This window comes from Mobula hypostoma, chromosome 7 (assembly GCF_963921235.1).
Source record: "Mobula hypostoma chromosome 7, sMobHyp1.1, whole genome shotgun sequence".
NCBI classification, from domain to species: domain Eukaryota; kingdom Metazoa; phylum Chordata; class Chondrichthyes; order Myliobatiformes; family Myliobatidae; genus Mobula; species Mobula hypostoma.
Genome location: NC_086103.1, coordinates 134586038 through 134599294, shown reverse-complemented (window position 1 = coordinate 134599294; position 13257 = coordinate 134586038). Strand labels below are relative to the sequence as shown.

At 45.5% G+C, this 13257-nt stretch overlaps 1 protein-coding gene across 1 annotated transcript in view; it reads right to left on the bottom strand.

Annotated features, from left to right (window-relative positions):
• Positions 1-13257, bottom strand: part of LOC134349553 (LIM and senescent cell antigen-like-containing domain protein 1) — a 116266-nt gene that overhangs the window by 82510 nt on the left and 20499 nt on the right. The window lies entirely within an intron of this gene.

Here is a 13257-nt window from a genome sequence, read left to right as displayed (position 1 = left end):
TAAACGCATCTCCCCCATTTCACATACATCTGCTCTCACTCCATCCTCCCGCCACCCCACTAGGAATAGGGTTCCCCTGGTCCTCACCTACCACCCCACCAGCCTCCGGGTCCAACATATTATTCTCCGTAACTTCCGCCACCTCCAACGGGATCCCACCACTAAGCACATCTTTCCCTCCCCCCCCTGCATTCCACAGGGATCGCTCCCTACGCAACTCCCTTGTCCATTCGTCCCTCCCATCCCTCCCCACTGATCTCCCTCCTGGCACTTATCCGTGTAAGCGAACAACTGCTACACATGCCCCTACACTTCCTCCCTTATCACCATTCAGGGCCCCAAACAGTCCTTCCAGGTGAGGCAACACTTCACCTGTGAGTCGACTGGGGTGATATACTGCGTCCGGTGCTCCTGATGTGGCCTTTTATATATTGGCGAGACCCGACGCAGACTGGGAGACCGCTTTGCTGAACATCTACGCTCTGTCCGCCAGAGAAAGCAGGATCTCCCAGTGGCCACACATTTTAATTCCACATCCCATTCCCATTCTGACATGTCTATCCATGGCCTCCTCTACTGTAAAGATGAAGCCACACTCAGGTTGGAGGAACAACACCTTATATTCCGTCTGGGTAGCCTCCAACCTGATGGCATGAACATCGACTTCTCTAACTTCCGCTAAGGCCCCACCTCCCCCTCGTACCCCATCTGTTACTTATTTTTATGCACACATTCTTTCTCTCACTCTCCTTTTTCTCCCTCTGTCCCTCTGAATATACCTCTTGCCCATCCTCTGGGTCCCCCCCCCCTTTGTCTTTCTTCCCGGACCTCCTGTCCCATGATCCTCTCGTATCCCCTTTTGCCTATCACCTGTCCAGCTCTCGGCTCTATCCCTCCCCCTCCTGTCTTCTCCTATCATTTTGGATCTCCCCCTCCCCCTCCAACTTTCAAATCCCTTACTCATTCTTCCTTCAGTTAGTCCTGACGAAGGGTCTCGGCCTGAAACGTCGACTGCACCTCTTCCTACAGATGCTGCCTGGCCTGCTGCGTTCACCAGCAACTTTGATGTGTGTTGGATCTTGTGCTTTACTTTTTTAAGAAGTGGGAAAACGTGCACAATTTCCTTTTTGAACTTGGTACTCCCACAATTGCAGCTTTCTTTCAAAGGCCACAATATGACCATACATCTCATGCATCAGCTGAAACACTCAGAATAAGGGGGGGGGGGGGAAAAAATCGCTTGCGGGCCGGATAAGCATAGTATCCCGATATTTGCTCGTGGGCCGGATCTGGCCCGTGGGCCATAGGTTGCCTACCTCTGCTCTATAGCATGTACAGCAAAACTGTGAAAATCCTGCATCCAACTAATTGGAAACACAGCTGCTTCTTCTCACCATCTGATTTCTGAATGAACAATGAACCCTTTTATCTATTGTTTTTTTCCTTTCTGTTTGCACCACTTATTTAACACACACACACACGTTTTATATATTGTAATTTATAATTTTATTATGTATTGCAATGTGTTGCTGCCAAAAAACAAATGTTATGATATATACCAGTGACATGAAACACGATTTTGAATTCTGAGATGGTGAATGGTGCAGTACAGTCTGCAGCCAGAAAGAGGCAGCAACTTCTTCCCTTGACAGTTTCACCAAAACCAAGAGATCAAGAGATACAAGGTACAAATATGGCTGAGGCAAGACTGCAAAAGAACAGGAATATAATGGAGTTGTGATAAGCTGACTTTAGGATAGACGAAACGAAGAACCTTAGGAGCAAGAAATTCAAGATTTTTTAATGTCACTTCCAGTACACAAATGTAAAGGCCAACAAAATAATTGTTACTCTGGATCCGATGCAACACAAAAAAAAAACGATAAGACAAAGAACATAATAATAAAAACACAATGAATATAAATATATAAGACAGCTTATATACATAGATTGATCACATGTAGATAAAGAGACTCTAGGCACAGTAGTGTCTGTACATAAGGTGACTAACAGGAAATTATAAAGTAATAGTGATGTAGGGTGTGGTGGTTTGGTTAGTGGGTGGAGGTGTTGATCAGTGTTACTGTTTGGGGAAACTTTGAGTCTGGTAGGCCTGGTGTTGGTGCTATGTAGCCTCCTCCCTCATGGCAGTGGGACAAACAGTCCATGAGCGGGGTGTGTGGGATCCTTCATGATATTGCTGGCCTTTCTGTACACATATCCTTGATGAGCCCCACCACTGTCATGTCATTGACAAATCTGACAATGTGATTATTTGGGTGTTGGACCATGCAGTCCTGTGCGAGCAGAGTATACAGCAGAGGGCTCAGCACACAGCCCGGGGTGGGGGGGGGGGCACCCACACTGAGGATGATGGGGAGGGAGGAACAGTTGTGCATCCTGACCGTCTGAGCTCTGTTGGTTAGGAACCCAGTTGCACAGTGGTGCGTTTAGCCCGAGGAGGAGGGGTTTGTTCACCAAGGTCTATTGGGACAATAGTGTTGAATGCCGAACTGAAATACAGAAACAGAATTCTGACACAAGTGTCTTGTTTTCTAGGTGTGTCAGGGCCACATGCATGACAGATGCTATGGCATTTGTCGTAGAGCAGTTCTGTCGGTGAGCATATTGGTGAGTGTCCAATGAGGCAGGAATGGAGTTTTTGATACGTGCCGTTACCAGATGTTCAAACTATCAGCCAGTTCAGCTCTAGTAGAAGCATTGCTGAGGTTTTCTGATTGTGTAGGATGTGTTCTGGGACTATGAGGGATTGTGCGAGGTGTACACTCCCAGAAATTTGAAACTGCACGCCGTTTCCACCGCTGTGCCGCTGATGTAAAGGGATCCCAATAATGATAAGAAATTAACGGCAGCCAGATGCAGTGGCAGGACAGATAGAGACTAAAATGTCCAAGAGAGTCAAATTAAGTGAATGAAAGGTGGACTCATTTATGGAGTTGGTAGACTCGTGAACAGAGCAAAGATTAGGATACACATTCTGGCTTCGAGCACAGGATATGAAAGAGCTAATGCGAGAGCTCACAAAGTTGAAGTTCCAATGTTACAATGAGACTGGCTTGTAGACCAGGAGAAAGCAATTTGGAGTACTGATAATCTACAGGCAAATTGTTGTAGAGAAGGAGTAAATCCAATGAAGTTTAGCCTACTACCAGCAGGCACACAGTTCAGCTGAAACAGACATCTTAATAACATTGACACAATGCTCTATGCATCAACCGAGAAGCTTTGCTAATGCTGTTACGAGAATACACATAAAATTAAGATGTTTGCTGGCCTGGGCTAGCATCAGTGGCATCAGCAGTTGGTCTGCCACCTGCCCTCAGGGGAAGGAGAGATAAGGAACAATGGAGCAGCGTCTGGAGATGTGTAATGAAGGAATGTGGGAGAGAGCTGTCTGGAGCGGCTCCCCTCTTTGAACCTTGAACTGTTTGAAGTGATGGACAGGCGATACCCCAGCAGGGGGATAAAAAGGGACAGGTTCGCTAAGACAGGGACACGCCACCCGAGGTAACGAGACCCTGGAAGCGGTGCGCCTCTCACGAGTGGGTGAGAAGTACCAGACAACGACAAGGGTGGAAAGGTACGATCAGCGGGAACCCGGTGTGTGTCCGCCCTTGCCTGGGTGCCGGGTTCACTGCAGAGGATCGACCGCATCTGGAGGAGGGGTCACAGTCGGTGACCTCAGGTGACATCACCAAGGACCCGCCCAAAAGCTGTTTGTGAGCCATCTCGCTGGTCTGTGAGTGAAGCAGTGTTCTGAATGATCAGTTGTTCCTATTCTATCTCTCTCTCCCCCCACGTTGTCCCTCGCCATGGCAACGATTACTGCGAACTGAACTGGACTGGACTTTGAGTCATTTTGAAATTTGGTCATTTACCCCCTAGACAACGATAGAGCTTGATTGATGCTGTTATCTTAATTCTGTGCACATGTGTGGTTATCATTGTTGAACTGTTGCATTTATTATCCTTTCGATTACTGTGTTGCTTGTTTCTTTAATAAAACTTTCTTAGTTCTAGCACTCCAGACTCCAACTGAGTGATCCATTCCTGCTGGTTTGGCAACCCAGTTACGGGGTACGTAACATAAGTGGGGTTCTCGTCCGCGATTTTGAACGCTAAATTTGGGACGGAGTAAATTGATTGGGTTAAAATTCCCGAAAGAAAGAAAAGACAAACAGCAGAAATGGAGGTTGAGGAATTTATAAAGGCGCCGACCTTGGAGGCATTAGAGGATGCCAGGAAATCGGAATTGATAGCTGTGGCCAAACGGGTGAATCTTGCCAAGGTGAAGTTGACAATGAGGAGAGAGGAGATACACAGAGCTATTGTAGAGCACTATGTATCTAAAGGTGTGTTTCCCCAAGGTGAGCTGGGGGAGGTGTCTATTGAAAAACCTGCTGGAGACACGGTACAGGTACAGCTTGAAAAACTGAGACTCGAGCACGAGTTCCGGGTACGGCAGTTAGAACACGAAGAGAAGCAGTTAGAAAGGCAGGAGAGAGAGAAAGAGTTAGAAAGGCGGGAGAGAGAGAAAGAGGTAGAAAGGCAAGAGAGAGAGAAAGAGGTAGAAAGGCAAGAGAGAAAGAGGTAGAAAGGCAAGAGAGAGAGAAAGAGGTAGAAAGGCAAGAGAGAGAAAGACAGTTGGAGAGAGAAGAGAGAGAGAGGGACAGACAGTTGGAGAGAGAGGAGAAACAGAGGGAAAGGGAATTTGAGCTGGAGAAGTTAAAGATAAGGGCCGAGCAGGGGCTCGTGCCGAACCAAGGTGGAGGGTTCCGGGCGACCCAGGAGGTAAGGCTGGTTCCCCCTTTTGACGATACCGACGTGGATCGGTACTTTCTCCACTTCGAAAAGGTGGCTATAAGTCAGGAATGGCCGAGGGATAAGTGGGCTGTGTTACTTCAGAGTGTACTGAAAGGGAAAGCCCAACAAGCTTACTCCGCTTTATCCGCGGAAGATGCCCAGAAGTATGAGGTGGTGAAGGAGGCCATCCTCAGGATTTATGAGTTGGTCCCGGAGGCATACCGGCAGAGGTTCCGGAATGCGAGGAAGCGGTGGGACCGCACGTATTTGGAGTTTGCTGGCGAGATGCAAACATATTGTGAGCGTTGGTGCGCCTCGAAGGGGGTAGAGGGGGATTATGACAGACTGCTGCAGCTGATTCTGATTGAGCAGTTTAAAGGTTGTGTCCCTGAGGGTATGAGACCCTACCTCGATGAGAAAGAGGCAGCCACGTTAGCCGCAACTGCTAAGTTAGTGGATGAGTATGCGTTGACGCATAAAATGAAGTTTGCCCCGAGTAAAGGCTACCAGAAGGGTAGTCAGGACGGCGGGGAGATTCCGCCGGAAAAGTCAGAAAGTAAGCCGGGGACTAGTGAAAAGGATAAGGTAGACCGGGAGCAGTCTGGTAGGAAGTCTCCTGGGGTCGTCTGTTATAATTGTGGGAAAGCCGGACACTTTGCGTCCAGGTGCTTTGCCCCAAGGAAGGAGACGGGGAAAGGAAAAGCGGGAATTTGGAATGGCTGTATCGAGCTGTTAAGCGAACCGCTAGGGAAGGACAGGTCTGAAAAAGTCCAGGAAGGGCGCGAGAGGTTTATCTCGGCCAGACTGGTGTCAGTGAAAAAGAGGTTAAAACCAGTTCCAGTGCGGATCTGGAGAGACACGGGAGCGTGTCAGTCACTAATACTGAAGAGTGTATTAGAGTTTAGCTCAGAGACCCAGACTGGGGAGGTAGAGGTCAAAGGTGTTGGGGAAGGGACAGAGTCAGTCCCTTTGCACCAGATACATTTACAGAGCAACCTGGTCTCTGGACTAGTCACGATCGGGGTGAGGTCCGAATTACCGATGAAAGACGTGGAAGTCTTGCTCGGTAATGACATCGCCGGAGGAATCGTGTTCCCAGTCGTGAGATTGACGGGTCAGCCTGCCAGCATGGAGGCCCCGCCCGCGATGGTGAATTTGGCTGAAACATTTCTGCCAACCTTGTATGAGACAGGGTGTAGTGAGATAAGAGGTAGTGAGGGAGCTGGGACGGACGTAGCAGTAGCCAGGAAAGAATTTGTGCAGACGCAGGAGCGAGGCAAGGGGCTGATGGGTTTTGCAGAGACAGCTCTCTCTGACACAGCCTTGACAAGGGAACTAGTAGGCTATTGTGCGGATGAGGAGGTGCTAAGGAAGAAAGGGAAATCAAGTACAGCATCCGCAGATGAGGAGTGGGGGGTGGTGCAAAAGAGTTATGGGGATGAGGTTTTTAACATGGCCCACGAGGTACCCCCCGGTGGACATTTTGCGGTGCTGGAGGAAACAGTTGGTGGAATCATGAAAGAGATTTACCGGCTGCCCAGGGGGAAAAATGTTATTGATCATGACCGACGCGAACTGAGACGGTCACCGGCTTTTGATATGCTAACAAACCTAGTCGGTGTTAGCGTGGAAATCAATGAAGCTAGGGGCCCCTTGATAAGAGAAAAGAACCATTTTGAAAAGATTAGGATGGGATCGGTCAGATGGGAGAAGGCTATTGTTTTGGCCAGGTCCACTGATAAGGTCTCTCCCTTAATCCCCGAACAAAGCTAATCTTTAGAAGGAGTAATTAAACGACTCGCACCTATGTGTTTGATTGTCCCGAGGAAATGCAAAGAACTGGGACGTTGGGTTATGTCTGTTACAATAGGGCAGCCCAGTAAAGAACACTCATATATATTGAGTAATTCAGTGACTAAAGGGCTGATGACCACAGAGGTGTGTATTGGCAATTTAATACGGCTGTCTGAAGCCAGTTTGATAGTGAACCTTGAAAAAAATGAATTCGGCCACACGAGGGTCACCTACCTGGGAATTGTGGTGACACAGGGGCAGCTGGCAGTGATGCAAGCTGCAGTGCAGGCTATCGCTGACCTCCCAACCCCGACAGACAAGAGGGCCCTCAGAAGGCTCTTGGAGATGGTGGGGTACTGCAGGAAGTTTTGCAATAACTCTGCGGTCAATACCCGTCCCCCTCCTACTAAGCCCTTGCGAGAGAAAATTGAGTCGGAATGGGACGACCCTTGTTGTTGTGGTCCGGGACAAAACTAAATGAGAGGTTACATTGGTCGCAATTCATCAGTGTTTTTGGCCACTATGAAGTTTGCTGAGTTGGAGCCTGGTCTAAGGGATTATTAATAACACGTGTAAAAGGAACAGAAAATGTGATGACTGTCTGTCAAGGTGTTGACAGCTTCAAATTCTCTGTATTAGCTAAATAACTGTTAAAGATGTACATTGTGTATGTATCAAATAATGTAGTCATGTTTGTAATTTATACCTCCCGGTAAAAATCCTTTGAAGGGGGGAAGTGTTACGAGAATACACATAAAATTAAGATGTTTGCTGGCCTGGGCTAGCATCAGTGGCATCAGCAGTTGGTCTGCCACCTGCCCTCAGGGGAAGGAGAGATAAGGAACAATGGAGCAGCGTCTGGAGATGTGTAATGAAGGAATGTGGGAGAGAGAGCTGTCTGGAGCGGCTCCCCTCTTTGAACCTTGAACTGTTTGAAGTGATGGACAGGCGATACCCCAGCAGGGGGATAAAAAGGGACAGGTTCGCTAAGACAGGGACACGCCACCCGAGGTAACGAGACCCTGGAAGCGGTGCGCCTCTCACGAGTGGGTGAGAAGTACCAGACAACGACAAGGGTGGAAAGGTACGATCAGCGGGAACCCGGTGTGTGTCCGCCCTTGCCTGGGTGCCGGGTTCACTGCAGAGGATCGACCGCATCTGGAGGAGGGGTCACAGTCGGTGACCTCAGGTGACATCACCAAGGACCCGCCCAAAAGCTGTTTGTGAGCCATCTCGCTGGTCTGTGAGTGAAGCAGTGTTCTGAATGATCAGTTGTTCCTATTCTATCTCTCTCTCCCCTCACGTTGTCCCTCGCCATGGCAACGATTACTGCGAACTGAACTGGACTGGACTTTGAGTCATTTTGAAATTTGGTCATTTACCCCCTAGACAACGATAGAGCTTGATTGATGCTGTTATCTTAATTCTGTGCACATGTGTGGTTATCATTGTTGAACTGTTGCATTTATTATCCTTTCGATTACTGTGTTGCTTGTTTCTTTAATAAAACTTTCTTAGTTCTAGTACTCCAGACTCCAACTGAGTGATCCATTCCTGCTGGTTTGGCAACCCAGTTACGGGGTACGTAACAATGCCAAGAGCAATAAATTTTTCGTTCATGAATAAGGCATATCAGGTGATCTTGGAAATGAACCGGAATTTCTTATTCGACACCTATTGTTTAAATATGTACTTTGCCAACACAGCACAGAAACTGCTCAATTGTTAACATGTGTAATCATGTCTTCTATTTAAGCACTGAAATGTTATATTACATTATTCAGATTAAAACTTGGTCCAATTTGTGGCTATTAGGCTTATTCGAAGTGAGGAATACTTGGCAGCAGAAGACTTGAAATATGCAAAACAGTATTATGAAGATTACTGGAAATCTAAAAGAAAGGAATGCACTAATTACCCAGGCTCGCAAGCACCTGTGAAAAGAAAATTGGGTTGATAACCAATTATAACCAAAGTCCTGTTAATAGACTATACACCCGAAAAAGTACCCTGCCTTCCTCCCAACAACGCTGCCAGAACTGCCAAGGGGTTGACAAATCATCATCAGTTTTATTCATCGTGCTATATAGATGACAGTTTTACAAAATTCTGTTTAATTGTGGAAATACTCATCTTTAGACAACCATTTTTTATATTTACTCACTCTGGCAGTAAGCCATTGTAAAGATACAACCATATAACAATTACAGCACGGAAACAGGCCATCTCGGCCCTTCTAGTCCGCGCGAAATCTTACTCTCACCTAGTCCCACCGACCTCCACTCAGCCCATAACCCTCCATTCCTTTCCTGTCCATATAGCTGTCCAATTTAACTTTAAATGACAACATCAAACCTGCCTCAACCACTTCTGCTGGAAGCTCGTTCCACACAGCTACCACTCTCTGAGTAAAGAAGTTCCTCCTCATGTTACCCCTCAACTTTTGCCCTTTAACTCTCAACTCACGTCCTCTTGTTTGAATCTCCCCCACTCTCAATGGAAAAAGCCTATCCACGTTAACTCTATCTATCCCCCTCATAATTTTAAATACCTCAATCAAGTCCCTCCTCAACCTTCTATGCTCCAAAGAATAAAGACCCAACTTGTTCAACCTTTCTCTGTAACTTAGGAGATGAAACCTAGGTAACATTCTCGTAAATCTCCTCTGTACTCCCTCAATTTTGCTGATATCTTTCCTATAATTCAGTGACCAGAACTGTACACAATACTCCAAATTTGGCCTCACCAATGCCTTGTACAATTTCAACATTATATCCCAACTCCTGTACTCAATGCTCTGATTTATAAAGGCCAGCATACCAAAAGCTTTCTTCACCACCCTATCCACATGAGATTCCACCTTCAAGGAACTATGCACCATTATTCCTAGATCCCTCTGTTCTTCTGCATTCTTCAATGCCCTAACATTTACCATGTATGTCCTATTTTGATTAGTCCTACCAAAATGTAGCACCTCACATTTATCAGCATTAAACTCCATCTGCCATCTTTCAGCCCACTCTTCTAACTGGCCTAAATCTCTCTGCAAGCTTTGAAAACCTACTTCATTATCCACAACTCCAGCTATCTTAGTATCATCTGCATACTTACTAATCCAATTTACCACCCCATCATCCAGATCATTAATATATATGACAGACAACACTGGACCCAGTACAGACCCCTGAGGCACACCACTAGTCACCGGCCTCCAACCTGACAAAGTTATCCACCACTACTCTTTGGTGTCTCCCATCCAGCCACTGCTGAAAAATGTGATGTTAAAGGCATAATACTGCACATATTACAATTCAATAATGTGATGTCCATGCTTTTTCCAAAGTTGTTTTGTATAGTTGCAACCACAGAAGCAATAAACTGAACAAACATAAAACAAATTTGTTTCTCTTAAAATATCTACATTTAAATTTCAGCTGAAGATACTCAAAGATGATTTTTAAACAAATTTTAAATCTCAATATACAACCCATAAAGTTTAAATGGATTTGCTAAATCTATTTTAGTCTTTGCTGCTTAATTACATTGTTTTAATGCTGCTACAAATCTCCTTTGTCTTTTCTGTAATTTTAATTCTACCCATTGATCTAAATCTCTTGTATGCAATTAGTATTTAGAGGACATATTCTGCCTTACAAAAACTTCAACTTCCTTAACCTAATAATTATAATACCATGCACGCAGAATAAAATATCATGGATGAAAGTAGAACTATATTAGCATTACTCGCATTTCCAACCAAGCCACAGTTATAGCTGTATCTTATTCGTAATCTATAATTTATACTTTTCAAAACCTAACTTTGAAAACTATAGTTACAAAGTTTGAGTACATAATGCAGTATGAAAAAATGGACCCTTTGGATATTGTTTAAAAATATTTGTGCAATAAGACAGTGTTTATTAAGTTAGAAGACAACCCTCACTAATGGAAGCTAGTTTCAAATGCAGTTAAAAATATCTGCTGTGGACTCCAGTTAATTAGTACCAGTACATTTTGGTCTAATTAAGCGGTTGCTCCAATTAGCTGAAGTTTCATGGAAATGCTAAAAAGGTATAACAAAGGCAAACTACCACTTAACTGAGTAACAAATCATATACTTAAATGAAATACAGAAAAAAACTTAGAACACTGCCAATATAATACTATAAAACTGTGTATTTGTTCCAAATTGTAATCGACAGAAGAATTCATTGAGTGTACACTGCCACATGCTTTTGATCAGAATCAGAACTATTATAACCGGCATGTGACATGAAATTTGTTAACTTAGCAGCAGCTGTTCAATGCAATGCACAATCTATCAGAGAAAAAATAATAAATAAATTTTTAAAAATAATAATAAATAAACAAGTAAACCAATTACATGTATTGAATAGATTTTTAAAAAATGCAAGAACACAAATAGTGTATATGATTTAAAAAAGTGAGGTAGTGTCCAAGGATTCAATGTCCTTTTAGGAATCGGATGGCAGAGGGGAAGAAGTTGTTCCTGAATCACTGAGTGTGTGCCTTCAGGCTTCTGTACCTCCTACCTGATGGTAACTGTGAGAAAAGGGCATGCCCTGGGTGCTGGAGTTTCTTAATAACGGACGCCGCCTTTCTGAGACACCGCTCCCTGATGGTGTCCTGGGTACTTTGTAGGCTGGGTACCCAGGATGGAGCTGACTGGATTTAAAACCTTCTGCAGCTTCTTTCAGTCCTGTGCAGTAGCCCCTCTATACCAGACAGTGATGCAGCCTGTCAGAATGCTCTGTAAGTGAACAAATTCAGCTAAGACACAGAGTGCAGATAACGGACTGCTTTCATACATTGCTTTCGATGATTGAATCATCCAAGTCTTCATTTTCATTGTAACATTCAAGATAACAGAGACAGCGTTAGGAATCTGGAGCTGCAGCTGGATGACCTCCAGCAGTGGTAACCAACCACTGGGCTGTGGACCAGTACCTGGCCGCAAAGCATGTGCTGCCGGGCCGCGAGGAAACTATATGATTTGGTGATATGAAGCGATATGGGTCAGCTGCACCTTTCCTCATTCCCTGTCACACCCACTGTTGAGCTTGAATGCACGCGAGGTCATTATGCACGCGTGGTCATTACCCATGCCGGACACCACCTTCGCCGGAGGTCATCAGCCAGTATGAGTAAAAAACAAACGTCGCTTGAGGATTTCTTTGGAAGGGGACATAAAAGGCCTAACGATGATGATAACACAGAGACAGCTGAGGCAGAGACTGCAAAAATAAAAGAAAGCTTCCTTCAACAGAAAATATGAGTCGTACATAAAATATGGCATTATTGTGACCGGTGACTCGCACGCTCCAAGCCCCCTGTGTGTGATATGTGGAGACAAGCTGTCTAATGAGGCAATGAAGCCCTCAGAACTGCTTTGGCACCTTGAGTCCAAGCACCCTGCACTTAAAGACAAACCCGTTAAGTTTTTTGAGCAGAAAAAACGTGAGCAAGCGGGACAGAAGCAAGTGCTGACAGCCACCACCTCCACAAATGCTGCTGCTCTAAGAGCGTCGTACTTAGTGGCTAGCCGTATTGCTAAGGCTAAGAAGCCTTTCACTGTTGGTGAAGAATTGATTCTGCTTGCTGCCAAGGACATGTGCCGTGAACTGTTGGGAGAAGCTGCAGCTAACAAGATGGCACAGATTTCTCTTTCAGCTACCACAGTTTCAAGAAGAATTGATGACATAGCCGAGGACATTGAAGCACAGCTGTGGGAACGGCTTAACGAGTCACCATGGTATGCTATCCAGGTCGATGAGACAACCGATGTCGACAAGGCAATGCTGCTGGTTTATGTGCGATATATATTTCAAGACGATGTTCAGGAGGATATGTTGTGTGCACTGCCGCTGCCAACTAACACAAATGGGGCAGAATTATTCAAGTCTTTGAATGACTACATGTCAGGCAAACTGGACTGGTCATTCTGTGTTGGAATGTGCACAGGTAGTCCTGCGGCTATGACTGGACGGCTGTCTGGTTTCACTACCCGAGTCAGAGGTTGCTCCTGAATGCCAGTCTACACACTGTGTCACACAGGGAAATGCTGGCTAGCCGAAAAATGTCACCTGATCTTAACAGCATATTGAGTGACGTTGTTGAAGTTATCAATCACATCAAAGTAAAAGCTCTTAACTCACGGCTGTTTGAGCAGCTTTGCAAGGAAATGGATGGAGAGCACAAACGCCTTCTCTTACACACTGAAGTCAGGTGGCTATCAAGGGGGAGAGCCTTGGCCAGGGTTTTTGAGTTAAGAGAGCAGCTTTCAGGAAAAAAGTCACCACTGGCAGCACACTTCAGTTACGAGGAGTGGATAGCAAAACTCGCTCATCTGTGTGACATCTTCAACCTGCTCAATGAATTCAATTTACCACTTCAGGGGAGAAGGACAACTGTCTTCAAGTTGGCAGATAAAGTATCTGCTTTCACAGCCAAACTGGAACGTGGGGACGGTGAGTGATCAGGGGCATATTTGACATGTTCCCAACATTAACTGGGATTTTGGGAGAGACTGAGGCTGCACCGTCTTTCTCACAGCTGGTGCGCGATCACCTAACTTCACTGTTGACAGAATTCGAGCGTTATTTCCCAACCGTAAATGAC